General features: G+C 37.9%; 1 protein-coding gene across 2 annotated transcripts in view; it reads left to right on the plus strand.

Annotated features, from left to right (window-relative positions):
* LOC124168477 (DNA-directed RNA polymerases I, II, and III subunit RPABC3) overlaps positions 1-15,454 on the plus strand; it is a 595,544-nt gene that overhangs the window by 282,775 nt on the left and 297,315 nt on the right. The window lies entirely within an intron of this gene.

The raw sequence follows: 15,454 nt of genomic DNA on the forward strand, positions 1-15,454 counted from the left end.
CAAAGTATACAAGTTTTCCTCCATAAATTGGGCAGTACTTCACTGGAACTATATACCAGCAAAATCTAATAGGTCACTCCCCAAAACTTGAAATATTTTCAATAATAGTTCAAAGAAGTATACGTGATTCAAGTTTCATTATTTAAGGTTTTTCCATATATTAATGGCTTTTCAATGAAAGTTTATATTCATTCAGCTTTACAATCATTGTTTTTAAATACTATTTTAACATCTAAAAGCCATTTTTACGCATATCATACCTTGAGCGTATTACTGCTGAGATTATTGCATTATAAGTCTTTCCCTCTAAAGAGCGATCTTAAATCACTCCTGTTCAACCCTCAATACCGATGGAAAAAGTCAACCATTTTGTTTCAAACAATGAAAACATGCATATTTTTAATGCCTTACAGTATAAACTTTTGATTTATTGGTTGGATAACCAATACTTAAATCACTTCTTTTTTTAAATAAAGCGATCTGGTAACTATGGTTATGATAATATTAATAATAATAACATAGTAATTTACACCTGATGATGATGATGATTATTTATCAAAACCTGGGTGCTTTATTTAATAAAGAAGTGCTTTACAAAATAGTGATATAACAAATAATTCTGTAAATCGGAATTACACACAGTGAAAAATGAGTTTATATACACCAGCAGTTCCCAACCTTTTTAGCCTCCCGCACCCCTCTATATCAGTATATCTAATATTGTACCCCCAAAACGTCTAACGCGCACATTTTGATACATAATTTTACTTCGGGTAGGTCACATTTTTACGTATAAATAATTGCATTAATAGAGGGAACGCAGCGTCCGCCATTACCGATTATTTTCGGCTTACCCCCGATTGGTTCGTCGCGTATGCGTACCACCGGTTGGGATCCGCTGGTATAAGCTCACTCAATTAACCTCTTTTGTCTTTTCTTTCTCGATTTCTTCTCTTTCTTCTCCAACCCAATCGCCGTGTATTCTCTCTCTGGCTCTGTCGAAAGTCAACTCGTATCTTATCCTTTCGCTTTTCCTCCACCGTGACAGCTCACTCCACGACAGGTGTCCCTCTCCCAATCCGACCGTGAAACTGTGGCGGGCAAGCGGTATGAGAATGTCAGTTAGATCCTCAAACAGTCCGTTCGATCTTTGGTTTTCAGCTTTGTAATCTGGGAAGAGAGGCAATTTCGGATCGGAATATTGCTGTTTGTCTCGAGAAATCGGTAAGTTGCTGGAGCCAATATTTTAGTTTGTGGGGTGATTTTCTAAGTTAGAGCTGTCTCAGTGTTTTTGGGGAAAACCAAAGTCTTGCGACCAAGGAAGAGTTTAAGAAATAATATCAAGGTTAGGTGATGGCCAACAATCCAAGGAAACTTAATATTAATGCAAGTGTTAGACTAAACACTTCTGTTTTATCATACGAGCGAGTCGTGTATCGAAACGACGGCCATGATTGAGAACCTGACCGAGTGGAAATCCATAATATCCTTCCACGGTCCAATACACTGGGAAAGCCTGCGATCATTCATCATATCCTCCATCAATTCATTTTAGCGAGCATTAGGGGAAACCTGGAATTGTCGGGTAGTTTTGAAAATCCGGAGAAGTCATGGAGAATGGGAAGTTATCCTAACTTTACTGTCGAAACGTTTTTGTATCCCTCCTTTTATTTCACCGACTAACCCTAATTTTCGTCGGTTACATTTGTGAAATATACCTCATCAATTCGTGGAACATTCAGATGTTATTCTCACTACTTCGACCATCAGAATTTCGCATCTATGCATTTAATCGTAAAGCCAAAAACAAGCTGCAATGCTCTCCTCTACCGGAGAAGTGTTACGGAAAGTTGACCTAGTTCAATAATAATTTGGATGATAGTTAAACTTATGAATGTTAATTTTTATTTTTCATTAGGATATAGTTTTATTTTTTTGATACATTGGTTTATAATCATAATATTTTCTGTGTGCGAAGAAACTTTTAATGGGGAAAAATTGCAAAATTTGTTGATCTTTTTGTGATCGTTCCAGGAAATTGGTAAATTACTTACTCAGTCGATCCATTTTATCTCTTCTTCAGTAACACTTCATTTCGAATGCTTCCTTTCTTGATTTTTGTGCTGCTGTCAATGTTCAAGGCTCGATTCCATTCAGAAACATGCTACATGATTATCATCTGTTTCTCATTTTCCTCACTTCTAATACATTACTTAACCAATCAATTCTTTATTACAGCAAGCATGACTCATTCCAATGCTTTCTCTGTTCCCATACTCATCTTAGTTAAATGGTGAGGTAGCGAGTCTTAGTCCAGGAAATGAAGCTTATAAAAGTGGAAAACCTTGCAATTTTTTCAAACTGAATCGATTTGCACAAAAATTTGGGATTAGACTAATTATACCCCCTACTTCAAAATCTATATTATGCCAAAGGGCGCTTTTTATTTTTTAGGGGTGAAAACTACCCCTAAAAGATAAAACTTATAAAATTATATTTTAAAGCTAACTTCGTGTAAAATTTAGTTTAAATTATTTGTATAATTATTTTTTTATGTTTAGAAAATAATTTTAAGTTGTTTCAACCCATAATAATCAACCCTCATTGGGGGTTAATGTAAAAAAGAATTTTCAAACTGAATCGATTTGCATAAAAATTTGTGATTATAATAATCTTACCTCCTTCAAAAATTTTTTTCAAACCGAATAGATTTGCATAAATATATGGGATTAGACTAATCATACCCCCTTCTTCAAAATCTATATAATGCCGAAGGGCGCCTTTTATTGTTTAGGGGTGAAAACTACCCCTAAAATCTAAAACTTAAAAAAATATATTTTAAAGCTAAATTCGGGTAAAATTTAGTTTAAATAATTTGTATAATTATTGTTTTTTGTTTGGAAAATAATTTTAAGTTGTTTCAACCCATAATAATCAACCCTTATTGGGGGTTAATGAAAAAAAATATTTACCCTAAAAATATGAATTATTTATCACATTGTATCTTTTTATTCACTTTCTTACTCCTTTTATTTTGTATTCACGTTTTTCTCTCATGATTTTAATCACAGCACAGGAAACATATAACAATAGGATAAACAGAACAAACTTCGTCATGGTAACATAAACAAATAAGTGTATAATTATGTAGACATTACATGAAACACTATCAAACGGAGACGAAAATAAATTTGATTGGTATTTCAAGCATAGCTCCTTTATTTTTTATGATAGAAAGTTTATTTAAATTGTATTTTGTAGGGTTTTTACTGACTACGAGGTCATGTGAATTAAATTTTTTTCGAGTCTTTAGTTTTGAAAGGGGAGGTGTTTAAGGGTTAGAATAAGGTGGAGCTCCCTTGGAAATAGAGGATTTAATTATCAATATCTCACCAAATATTTGTTGTATAGAAAATTAAAACACACCAAAATATTTGAAAATAAAGAAGCTACCATTTATTACTCAAGCATTTTTTTCATATCTCCAGTTTTTTGGAGTTATTTTGAAAAAAAGAGCATTTTTAACGAGATTGTAGAAAATGGCTTTTCACTTTTTCCTCCAATTTTTTCAAAATTTAAAATTGTAAATTAAACAAACTTCTAGGATCAATTAAAAATACTTAAATGAAGAGAAATTCTGAAGGGCATTGATCGATTTTGACTAGTGTGGTAATAAGGAGTTGTTTTCACTGATTTTTTCGTAGAAAAAAGTAGGGACTGATCTTATTTTTAATCATAACTCGCTCAAATTTCATGATAAAAATTTTTTTTCTCATTTTAAGAAAGTTTTTCAAAAACACTTTTAAACAGATTGCATACGATTTCCTCGAAAAATACATTTATCCCGCTATTTGGTATTGAATCTTTCACATTTAGCGTATGACAAACAATAGATAACCATCAACAAGTTGTAGCTCGGTCCGAATTGGTCGTAAAGGAAATATAAAATAAGATTTTTATTTAATTTTTTACAAGCTACAGTTTTGTAACTAAAAATTTCCTAATAAAATTAATACTTATCAAGTTATTTGCCTATAATCGATTAAAATCGTTATTTTTTCGTAAAAAAACTGTTACTTTCAATCGCAAATAACTCGAAAAACATTAATTTTACGCAAAAAATGGATTGAATATTTTATTCTTAGAATTTATTTTTCTATTGATTTCTGTGGTCAAAATGTAATTAAAATTTTCCACCCCCGAGATGGGGTGGAAACCACCCCCAGGGTAAAAGCGCCCTTCGGCATGATATAGATTTTGATTCTTGGTATATTCCCTACTTATTGTGAAAATTTCAAGAAAATCGATTCAGTTTGAAAAAATTGCAAGCCAAAATGCTTCATTTCCTGGACTATCTCTGGTTTTCACTCGAAAAGGCTCTCGTTCCTTGGTCATTATGAATGCTTGGCATTTTATCTTAACCCTTATTATTCTTCATTGAAAAGGAAAGGCTTGCCGTAATTTTCTCCGATATCATTCAAGAGAAGACGCATGCGGCCGTCTGCGTATCTGCCGTATGCATTGAATACTAGTGGCAAATGGGGTTGGACCTCTTTTCTCTCGCTTTACTTCTCATTTACGTGAAGCACGAGGAATTTCATTGGGGAATAAAAAAAAAAAAGAAAGGTTTCTCGACACAATGGGGGATTATTGACTCTTTCCTCGCTCGAAAGAAATAAAGTGAAAAGAGGATATGGCGTTCGGCTGGCGGTCCTTTCCAGCTCTTCCGTTCGCTTCATCAGATATCTCCATTGTGCTCCCGAGCTTTTATCTCCAAACTTTTAAGTATTTGCATTCCTACCTTTCATTTCATGTTCTTACGTCTCCTTATTATGTTTTTTGCTACCCACTTCCCTCTGCGTCTTCTGACCTGCCCTTCTTGTCTATGTATTTATTTTGTGAAAACAGGCGTGCATACTTTTCGTATTTTGTCAATGTTCCAAGACTGAACTGCGTCGCTTGAGAAATTAATGAAATATGGAGTCAGGTAGATTCCTTCCAGTTGAGAAAAAATTTCTAAAAATGTAATTTGCATCCCTCTGGTGAATTAATGGCGACACATTTCTATACCTAAATTTGCATTCCTAAATTCCAAGTATTAGCCTCCGTTTTTAATACGTTAATATGAAGATTAGTGGGTAGATACGAGCTGAAAATCAGTAAGTACAAAGAGAACTAAGTTATTAGTATGCAGCAGGAAATTGAATTTAATAGATAAGTTAACACTTAAATTAAATAAGGAGGCTAATATTTGAATAGGTGAATGAATTCTGTTATTCAAGAATCCAGTAGCGTAACTATATATATTCTTTGGGGGGATTTGGGGGCTTTGTGGGGGATGAGGAGGGTTAGTGGGGGCTACCCCCCCAGGAAACGGGGAGTTCAGGAAAATTTTTGAAAAATAACATGCCTGAAAAGGCATTTTATATCATTTTTGCACTTAAAATTTAACATCAATCAGAGGCAGTTATTATGTATCAAATCCAGACAAGATTTTGAAATGATTTTTTGATTTCTCTGAGGCTTTGTGGGGGATACATCCCCTATCCCACCCGTAATTACGCCACGGCTGGAATCAGTATACCTATATAGCCATGGATGGAGCAAGGATCAAATTATCAGTGGAGTACTCCGGGCGGACACAGCCTTGATTTGGATGATGATGCGTTTTTCCACCCTTAAACTTCTGTGAAATGCTCGGAGTGGGAGTTGCTCGGGAAGGATGGTGTTAAAGAAATCTCCGTAATGACTTAATGTGAAACACTGTTCTATAATTTTTTTCGTGGGAGAAAGTAAAGATACTAAACTTCTGCTACTATTGAAATTTAACAATAGCTTGCTTACTATATAGTTACATATTCTTTTTTGTCATATGTAATTTGCGTGTAATGACCATTTAAAATTAATTTTATTTCTTGACTTCCTTCGTATTTACGTGCTAGCCTTATGAAGGCGATGCGCATATAACGTTGGGGTCGTTTATGGCACTTAAATATTTATTGTCGACGGACTACGAAATTACTCCGGTTATTACCGCCATAAAGGTCGAAAACTCAGAAGATAAGGCAAAGAAAAATAAATTACCTCACCGGCCAAGCTCGAGATAAATTAATTTATCGCTGGTGCTGGCATTAGTATTTTTTGTTTTCTGTAATTGGGTTTTGAATAGTCGAGGTTCACTTTGAGAATCTAAATGCGCTTTATTGGCTAAGGGTAATATGCCTGTGCCTAATTAGGGAACACAGTTCGATTTAGTGAGAAGCATTGCAGATAACATCAGTGAGTGTGTCAACTATAGAAAAATGCCTATCCGAGCAAAAAAAAGGATGTTAAATTCTTGAAAATTCACTTATTCAATATCGTATACGGTGCGAGAATAAAAAAAATAAAACGTGATCTCTTTTCCCGTTGCAATTACATTTACGAAAGCAGAATTTGTTTGACCTATTTGTTACGGTGTTTGCTAGTTGAAGAAAAACAAGTTTTGTGACTCCTGGGCGTTTAATAATAGCAGTACTTCTTCCTTAAGCTCTTCTTTCAGAATTTCAGTATGACAAGAATTTTCAGTCTGTGACAATTTCGCACAGATGTTGTTCGATTATTTGCCCTGGATATTATCAAATTACGTGCAATCTCCTGAAGCTATTGTTCCGTACTTATTTTCTCGTTCAATACTCGTTAACTGCAATTCATACCGCTTTTTGCGTAAATATTAGGGTTATCAAAATTTTACTCCAATAGCTTTGATGGGTTCACTCAAGCGAGACGTAATTTTTCTTTAGCGAAGGCAATTTCGTCGGCCAATTAAAAAAAGCATAGTCTGCGGCTGACTTTCCTCATCTTTATTAATAGGAATGGATTGGCATGGACCCAGATTACTTTCCGAATTATTAAAGCCATCCCTTTCACATTTTTAGGCCATGGAAATGAGAAAATAAATGAGGGATATCTAAGCGAAGGTTCGTGAAGAGTTCGTTTGAGCTGCCGTTTTTGTACCTTGTCGAAAATTATTCCGCCATGCGTCATATTAAAATGTGGAATAATATGTTTTTCCTATCGTTAGCCTATTTGCATGAAATGAGTGATTTATTTCGAATATATCTCATTATTGGATCTCGGGATATTTTTTCATAATATAATCTGCATTATCTACCATGATTTGCCATTGAAAAGTGGAAATTTTAGTTTTTCGTTCGTGCTTATTAAATATAATGTATGATGAAGATGCTTTAATGCCTCATTATCATTACTTCATTGTCATAGCCCTGTGCTTACGACGTTTATGATTGATTGGCCTATATGAATGAATAAGAAATTGGACACGTTTAATTTTTTAGATAATTTTTCATGAAGTTCATGGCATAAAAAGCACTAAAAATAACCATACTTGTGTGCTCCAGGAAGCAATTAAATTTTCGAACGACTATATATTGCACTAGTAAGATTGCAATCTCAAAACTTATTTCTTCAGGGCTTTCTTATAATTTCCAGTAATTTGTAGGAGCAAATTTTTAGCCGAATGGGAAGTATAATATTAGTTTCACAACTGGTTGAAAATCACAAATATGTGTCAATTATGGACTATTCAGCAATGAAAAGCATGGACTATGGACTATGCATACTTTATGCAGCAATGAAAACTACTATTTGAAAAAATGTGACCTAACTGTATAGCGTTTACGCTTGTTAGTGGCAGTGAAGTGTTGAATGTCTTTAATGGTCGTGGATTCAATTGTCAGGTGAGGCCCTCGTGCACCCACAAACAAAATCCGAGGTGGCCTAGGGTAAAGAATTGCCCCTATAACCCTGAATGTGTGACATTCTTTCACATGAGGCATAATTGGGAATGAATTCCACTCTCAGCTTACCAAACGGGTTGAGTCATTGAGTGAGTGAGTTTCACAGTAACATCCAAAATTAATTCCAATACGTGGCCCATTGTTATTGAAGTTATCTTCCGGTCCAAGTAGGTTCACATGGAGCATTTTTCAGATTACCCCGGCCTGTCTTCCCTCCGAACTTCTCCCTTTTGAGTTATCTCTTTATTGATAATAAGTCCTTACTCTCCCTACTTCATTTTATCAAATAATCATATTTTCTTCCTTCTCCTCCTTCGCCTACCTTACATCTTTCCCTTCTGCGATGTTTCCAGTATCCCCTCCCCGCTCAAAACTAGCTCCATTCAAACATTGTCTTCTCCGTATCTCATCTAGAGGCTGCCCCTCTTCACCCGCCATGTCCAGCACTCCGTCGTTCCTCCTCATCTCTATCAACTTCACCAGCATACCCACTTCTCAAGCGCCTCCAATATTTTCTAGTTCTCCTTCCTAATTGTCCATATTTCCTAACCATAAAGCGCTTCCCTCTCGATCAGACTCTTCACTTAACTTTTCTTTAAAGTATAACAGAATGAACTCCAGATCGGACTCTTCATTGGCCTTTTTTGCAAAATTTTACGTGACCAAATAAAGATCTAACTCTTCATGAGTTAGATCTTGATTGACCTTCATTCTCTTTTCTTTAACTCTTAAATAACGATCCTCTTATAATTTCTTTCCTATTCTAGAAAGTCTCCATAGTTGACGCAATTCTATTTCTGGTGTCCTTTCGACAGTATCCGTTTTCATCTTGTTTAAATAGTTATATTTATATATTTAATTCAGTCCAAAAGCAGCTCGAGGCCTATTACAGAGGACAGAGAATAACAAGAGAATAATTTACTAATATTAAGTAAAACGTAACCAACAACAAACAGAATAATATTCAACAGTATTTACAAATAAATAACAAAGAATGGTAGACTTTATATTATAATGCCTCCTCAAGTTTTTGCCCATCTTATGGTAAGTGGGCAATATTTGGTATTTTTTGCAAAGCATGCATTTTTGTGAAACACTTACGACGGTGGCCTCGCACTGCACAGGAGCCTATGTAAATGGGATGTCCTCCTGTATTGTATGCAAACGACGGCACGGGAATGCGACACATCCCGCGTTCTTATATTTTCGCATAGCGCTAGCGGCGCGGTTGGGGTGCTGAAATATGGCCTGTGACGTGGCCCGTTCCTCCGCGTAATGAATCCTCCGCCACTCCCTTGCCGACCCTGCATCCGACGCCCCCGCGAGGGTGCGAGCTTTCCCTGACCCTGACCATCCCACGCGCGCGCAGGGAGGGGGACGACTTCCGCCCACGCAGCGCTTGGAAACAAAACCCCCATCCCCTGGCCAACGCCACGCGCGGCCCATGCCCTTCGTGTATATCGATTTGTTCACGTTGAGGCGGAAGGATTTTGCGGCTGATGTGCGAGGGTCAAGTGGCTGGGATTAAGGTTACGCGACGGATGATAATTGGTATATAATATCGAACTGACTTGCATTTATCGATAATTATCGAGTGCGGGAATAGAACTTGATAATTTTTATGATTGATTTATTTATGATATTATCCATACGGATTACGTTAGTAAAACATTAAGCATCATATTTGTAACAATATGGAGAGAAAACAGTTTTTCATCAAGAATCTCATATGCTCAGGATCATAGGCGGCTCTCGGTGGGTGGGGGGGGGGGGCACGGGGCACCAGAACCTTAAAAAATATGGAAGATTTTAATAAAGTCCCATTATCATTGCGTTCGTTTTATATTGCGAGGCATCCTTGTGCCCCCAGAACAAAATCCTCGACACGGCCTTGCTTGTGCCCCCCCCAGAAAGAAATCCTGGATCCGCCCCTGTTCAGGATGGTAGGGTGTAGCCACATGTAGTGTAGCCGGTAGGCGGAAGTGGGCAATCCCGTGGAATACTTAAATGAATGGCTTAACCCTTTTGAGTGCCAACCGATTCTATAGGTACTAAGCTAAAAGTTCCGAGGCATTTTTACTGATTTTACAGTAGGTTAGGAAAAATATAGGTCTAAAAAACAACAAAAGGTGTACATAAAATCAAAAACTTTAGGAAATCTTAATTATATGTGATTTCAAATTTTTAATGTATTATTTGAAGAATTTTTGGTAATATGAGTTTTTTTATAATTTAAAGGAAGTAGTTAATGTTAAAATAAAATGAATGTTGACTTTTGAGTGATTGGTGAACTATCAGAATCTAATAGTGACTTTGCAGGAAGAGCGCTATCGCGCTCCTGGCACTCTAAGGGCACTGTAATAACAATGGAGCCAACAATGCCATTCTCCTATGGAATGAAATATATTAAGAAAAATGCAAAAAAATAAGCACGGGAAATGTCATGACGAAGGCTTGCGACCGTCATATCTTGGGACTGCATAGCTTAATAGCAATAAAGTCGACGAATCCATTCTGTACGAACTCAGTTTTGGACGTTACTTTCACCCATATTTCACGAAGCCTTCGAAAGGAAGGGCATAATAATATCCAAAGTTCAGAAGCATCCCGCGACAGATAATATACAACGCTACGGGACACGCTACGGTCAAACAAACGAGGCTTGTTGAGCTGAGAGAGCGAACTTCAATATCGTGAGCAGAGACACAGTCTCAAACCCAGCCGAACCATGAGAAAGTTTGCCGCGGATAAATAATAAAATAAAAACTTTTGGAAGAGGGATAGGAGAGGAAGCAAAAGAGGATTAGGAAGCACACTCTTTGCCGTCTTTGCTCTATCGGGGAAAACTGGGCCAAGGGAGGCGTTAATGGAGAAAGAGCAAAAATCTTCAGCATGAGGCGAAACGAACTCCAGGGACATAATTCTGGTTCTTTCTAGCAATAGCCAGCCTGATTTAACGAAAAGGTTGGCGAACGCTGTATACATTCGTATTATCTAGCGATTTGATCGTTGGATTATTCTTCCTCATAGGATAATCCTCCAAAGTTGTTGCAATAGCAATGGCTGATGCCTGGTTTCGCTGATAGTAGGACCCGCCCGCCTCTGTGACGGTGCGGGATTCCTCGTCCTATCCCTTCCATCCCTATCCACTCCCAGGAGGCGTCGTCGGGCTCCTTTCGCGGCGGCGCCTCTTTCCTTTCTCCTTCCTGTCCTCCCACCTCTTGCGGTGCAGAGGTGGGCCGAAGTCTCAAGCTTATAGCTTGAGACTTCGGCCCAGGTTGTAACCCCGCGAGCCCGCCCTAGGGTTTCGTATCCACTGTATACATTCGTATGTATTCTCATTTTCATTCGCTAGCTATTTCGCCGGGAATGCTTCTCTTTGTGTCTCTGGCGACAAAAAAGTAATTCTCGTTCTGTCTGGCGAGCATATAACGAGCGCAAAAAAATTCGCTGGTGAAGATAATAAAATCGCTAAAAGCGAAAGTATTGACGAGAGACAGACTCGTGACTTTACGACCGCTTTACGTACTTCATCATCATCATCACTGGTCAACAATCCTAGGATTGGTTTGACGCAGCTCTCCACTCAATTCTCCTATCAGCTAATCTTTTCATACCTACGTATTTCTTCTCTTTCACATCTCTCTTTATTTGTTCCATATATTTTGTTCGAGGTCTTCCTTTTCCATTCTTGCCTTCCACTTGTCCTTCGACGATTGTATTCATCAGGCCATCATGTCTCAAGATGTGGCCTATAAGGTTGTTCCGTCTTCTTATTAAGGTTTTCATGAGGCTTCTCTTCTCTCCTACTCTTTTTAGGACTTCCTCGTTACTAACTCGGTCGATCCATTTGATTTTCATCATTCTTCTGTAGCACCACATTTCGAAGGCCTCTATCCTTGCTTTCTCCGCTGCGGTCATTGTCCATGCCTCACTTCCGTATAGGAGCATACTCGTTTGGGATACAACCTTTGTGTTGTTTTACTCGTCTTTTCGTTCTAATTAATTAAATAAATGTGAATTAAAGTGGGTTTGATTGTGAGTGAACCGCGCAGCTTTTGTTTGATAAGCGTATTCTGTTATCGTGGGAGTGCTGTTGTTCTGAGCTTAAAAATGTGTTGGATTGCTTGGCAAAGCAAACCCGGGCGAAAGGAGAAAGAGAATCAATGCCCAGCTCTTTCGGCTGCGTGGCTGGGACCGTTTATGTGGTTTTTTCCTCGTACCATTTCCCTGCTAATTTATTATTAGCTATATTTTAATAGTTAATTGGTATGTTGTAATTTACTACTCATGAATTTTTACTTCATCATGATTGTATGGCATCTGCCTGAGGAAAGAGCTAGGAAACAGAAAGTATGGATAGCGCTAGTACTGCGGAGAGAGGTTTGCCGAAAAACGTGATGGATAGGTTTTTATGATTTATTTTTATTGAACGTATGCCCGTTTATGTAAATAAATCACATTTTTTCGAGATTCCGGGTGACACAGATTTTATACATAGAGGTAATAGGGTAGTTTCCTTCATCAAAGAAAACGTAGGCATTGATTGCGATTCGTTACCCACCATTAGTGTATTCATAATATACAAATTATTTGGCTTTAGAAATACCGGTTTAGACGAATGGGAATGGTCAATTTCATCCTTATTTGAAAAAGGTCAGATTGGCGTCCATGCGATGCCACTCCACATGACGTCACAGGGGCCTAGTTTCTATACGAGTAGATAAGAGTTTTACATCGTCTGAGATTATCAATGCATGCATGAGGCACAGAGCTCAGGGAAACATCTCTTAATAATCACCTATTAAAACTTCCGAAGGTCGGAAAGTTTCTTTCGTTTGTTAGGGTAAATAAATCCTTATTTAAGCTAAGCGCTACCTGCTAGCAGTGTACTCTGCTACCTGGTGGCAGCCTACATCGTATCAGCGCTCAAAGCCTTGCCCCAAGGTCACCTCACTTGCGGCAGCGGGAGCCAGAACGACGTCACACGGAGTTTTCCTATCATTCATACTTAGCCGTCGCGTTTCCGCGCGCTTGGAAATTTTCACTTTTCATTTAATCGTGAAAAATAGATATCGTCATTTAAAAATCTAAAAGCGTAAAACACGTACTCCAGGAGTAATAATCTTTCGATTTAGGCAATAAAAAAATAGGAAACCACCCTATTAAAAGAACCTGAATCTGCTTTCAATATGCTTTGTCATGAATTTGGAAGAGTGCTTTACGTACTTATAAATGGTTTTTTCTCGTGCCGTACTCGTTATCAATTCTTTATATTCTAATTCATTTTTTGGGTGACTTTGTATTCAGGACCTATAGTGTGGATATGATGTGCCACGCGGATACCAATATCCCTTGATATCTGTCGACCCGCAACCCTTGGTGACTGTAGTGATATAACTTTTATGTCGTTTACCATTGAGGAATAAACTTTCGGGTCTCAATAACGTTCGGACGTGTTCTTGCCACGGTCAACCTTCGATTCAATGAATGCGGCGTTTGGAAAGGTCACATTGGCTTTAAAAAAACCCTCACGTCCAGTCGTTGTGACTTCTGACCGTGGGCAAGATCTTTCAATTCCCTTTTATATCGGAGGTGTACAATTGCTTTCTTTCAGGAAACCATTTGTACCTCGTTGGAAGTGCTTTACGCCGGACTTCCCGTGAAAGCATTTTTATACGCAATGTGTCTGCAAGGCGTTATGATCTGCAAGGCGGTATAAAAGTGATTTTTGTTGATGTACCCAAATTTTTTAGTATCAATTACATCGGAACTTTGGTGAGGATAATAACTGTGGAATATTTTAGGAGGAGTATATGAGTATTTAGAGAGCTGTTTGCCAAGAATATTTGGGACGCTATGTTTAATATTGTGACTATATAGGGAAAACTTTTTGAGGAATATTTGATATAATTTTCTATATTACTGTTTAGAGAGCGACTTTCCATCATGCCTTAGTATTGGCCGTGTTATTACATCATGTTAACTGGCCACTTTTTTGAATTTAGTAAATAACGTGTCTTAAGTCTTATCTACGATATTATTCATTAGAAGAATCCCGGTGTATTGATTGTTTTAATGAGTCTTCTAATCACATTTTTTTTACATTATCATAAGAATATCACCGTACTGCAACCATGGTTGCGTTGCTAGTGAAATTGCCCTGGGTGCATGAAGGATATAAAAAGCCTCCTGGCACCCGAAATATCTTGCTCATGACCTTGCTGAATCGAAATACCTTGCTCATGCTCTCAGAGACATCTATTTATAGTAACGCTATCGCAATCGCCCGTTTTCATCGTTTTTTGGTCGGTCGATGTTATGCTGTAACCGATACCCGTTGTTTCTCGTGCAGTTTGCGCTCATCACATTGGCGCTCAGTACAACTCAACCCCTCATCCGCCTGCCTTTCCTCACATTTACCCCCTCCTCCCCTCTCCCTAATCCCCACCCCTTCGTCATGTGCCACAACGCCCCCGCAAAGGAGCGCTGACGTCACTGGTGAGCCGAATGCGGCGTCGGCCAATGGCTGTTTGGGATCTTTCCCAAGAATAGGGAAAGTCCCGGAGTTGCGCTCATTTCAACGATCCCTTTGCATCCTTCCCCTCCCCGCGTCTATTGTGTCCCCTTACGCTAAACATCCTTCTGGTCCATTTTTTTTCCAAGGTGCCATTTTTGTCGGTTATGAAAAGTAGGCAAGGTTTTTTGTGAAAGTGTGGAAACGAAACTAGGTTTTTGAAAAACTGGCGTACCTCTTGGCAGTGCTTCGATATCATTCTTCAAAAAACCCATTGCTTTTGATTAAAAGTCTGAAGTTTTCCCGGCGCATGTTTATAAATTTCTGTCGGATTTACAACTGGGCCAGTCTCTCCATTGCTGCCGACGTCGCGACGTTTCCATGGCCGAACTGGCTGCACGTACACCACCGGTCAAAAGTTTTCGATCACCTATGCACCAAACTAAGTCTTTATTTCAATTTCCAAACACATCATAAAAACTAAATAAACCAACAAAATACATATTAATATCGTAAAAACTAAATATACCTATGTATTTCCTATACCTATGCAATACCTATGTTTTAATATCGTAAAAACTACATAGGTATATATAGTTTTTACGATGTGTTTGTACATTGAAATAAAGATCTAAGTAGTTATGTGCATAGGTGATCGAAAAGCTTTGACCGGTAGTGAAAGTCATCCAAAGATAGAGTCAATCATTTGGGCTAGAATCCAGCTATTAGGAAGAAAGACTCGTACATCGAAACGTCGTTAATAATGGATATCATGATGAGACTGCAAACTAGACAACGACTCAAGCTCGTGGCTATTGGTATCGCCAGGAAGAGAGTTGAATCTTTTTCTCTTTCATTATCAGTATATCTTCTCTTCGGCTTATTCAGTGGTTATGTCGTACGTATTCTTGATTGCTATTAGTGGCACCTAAATTCCCATCTCCTAAATTCTAATCCAAGTTATGAAATCATGCATCTTACTTAGTTCAGTTCACGTATCTTAATCAGTACGTTGGCGAAAACCGGGTACAGTTGTAAGGATATCAGCGAAGTAATTGTGTTCCTATGAAGGGAATTTATTTGAAGGAAGTATTTGAGCCTGGGAGCCTTTTTTAAGCTATTAAGATTGCAATGGTAC

The sequence above is a fragment of the Ischnura elegans genome, chromosome 11 (genome assembly GCF_921293095.1).
Source record: "Ischnura elegans chromosome 11, ioIscEleg1.1, whole genome shotgun sequence".
NCBI lineage: Eukaryota > Metazoa > Arthropoda > Insecta > Odonata > Coenagrionidae > Ischnura > Ischnura elegans.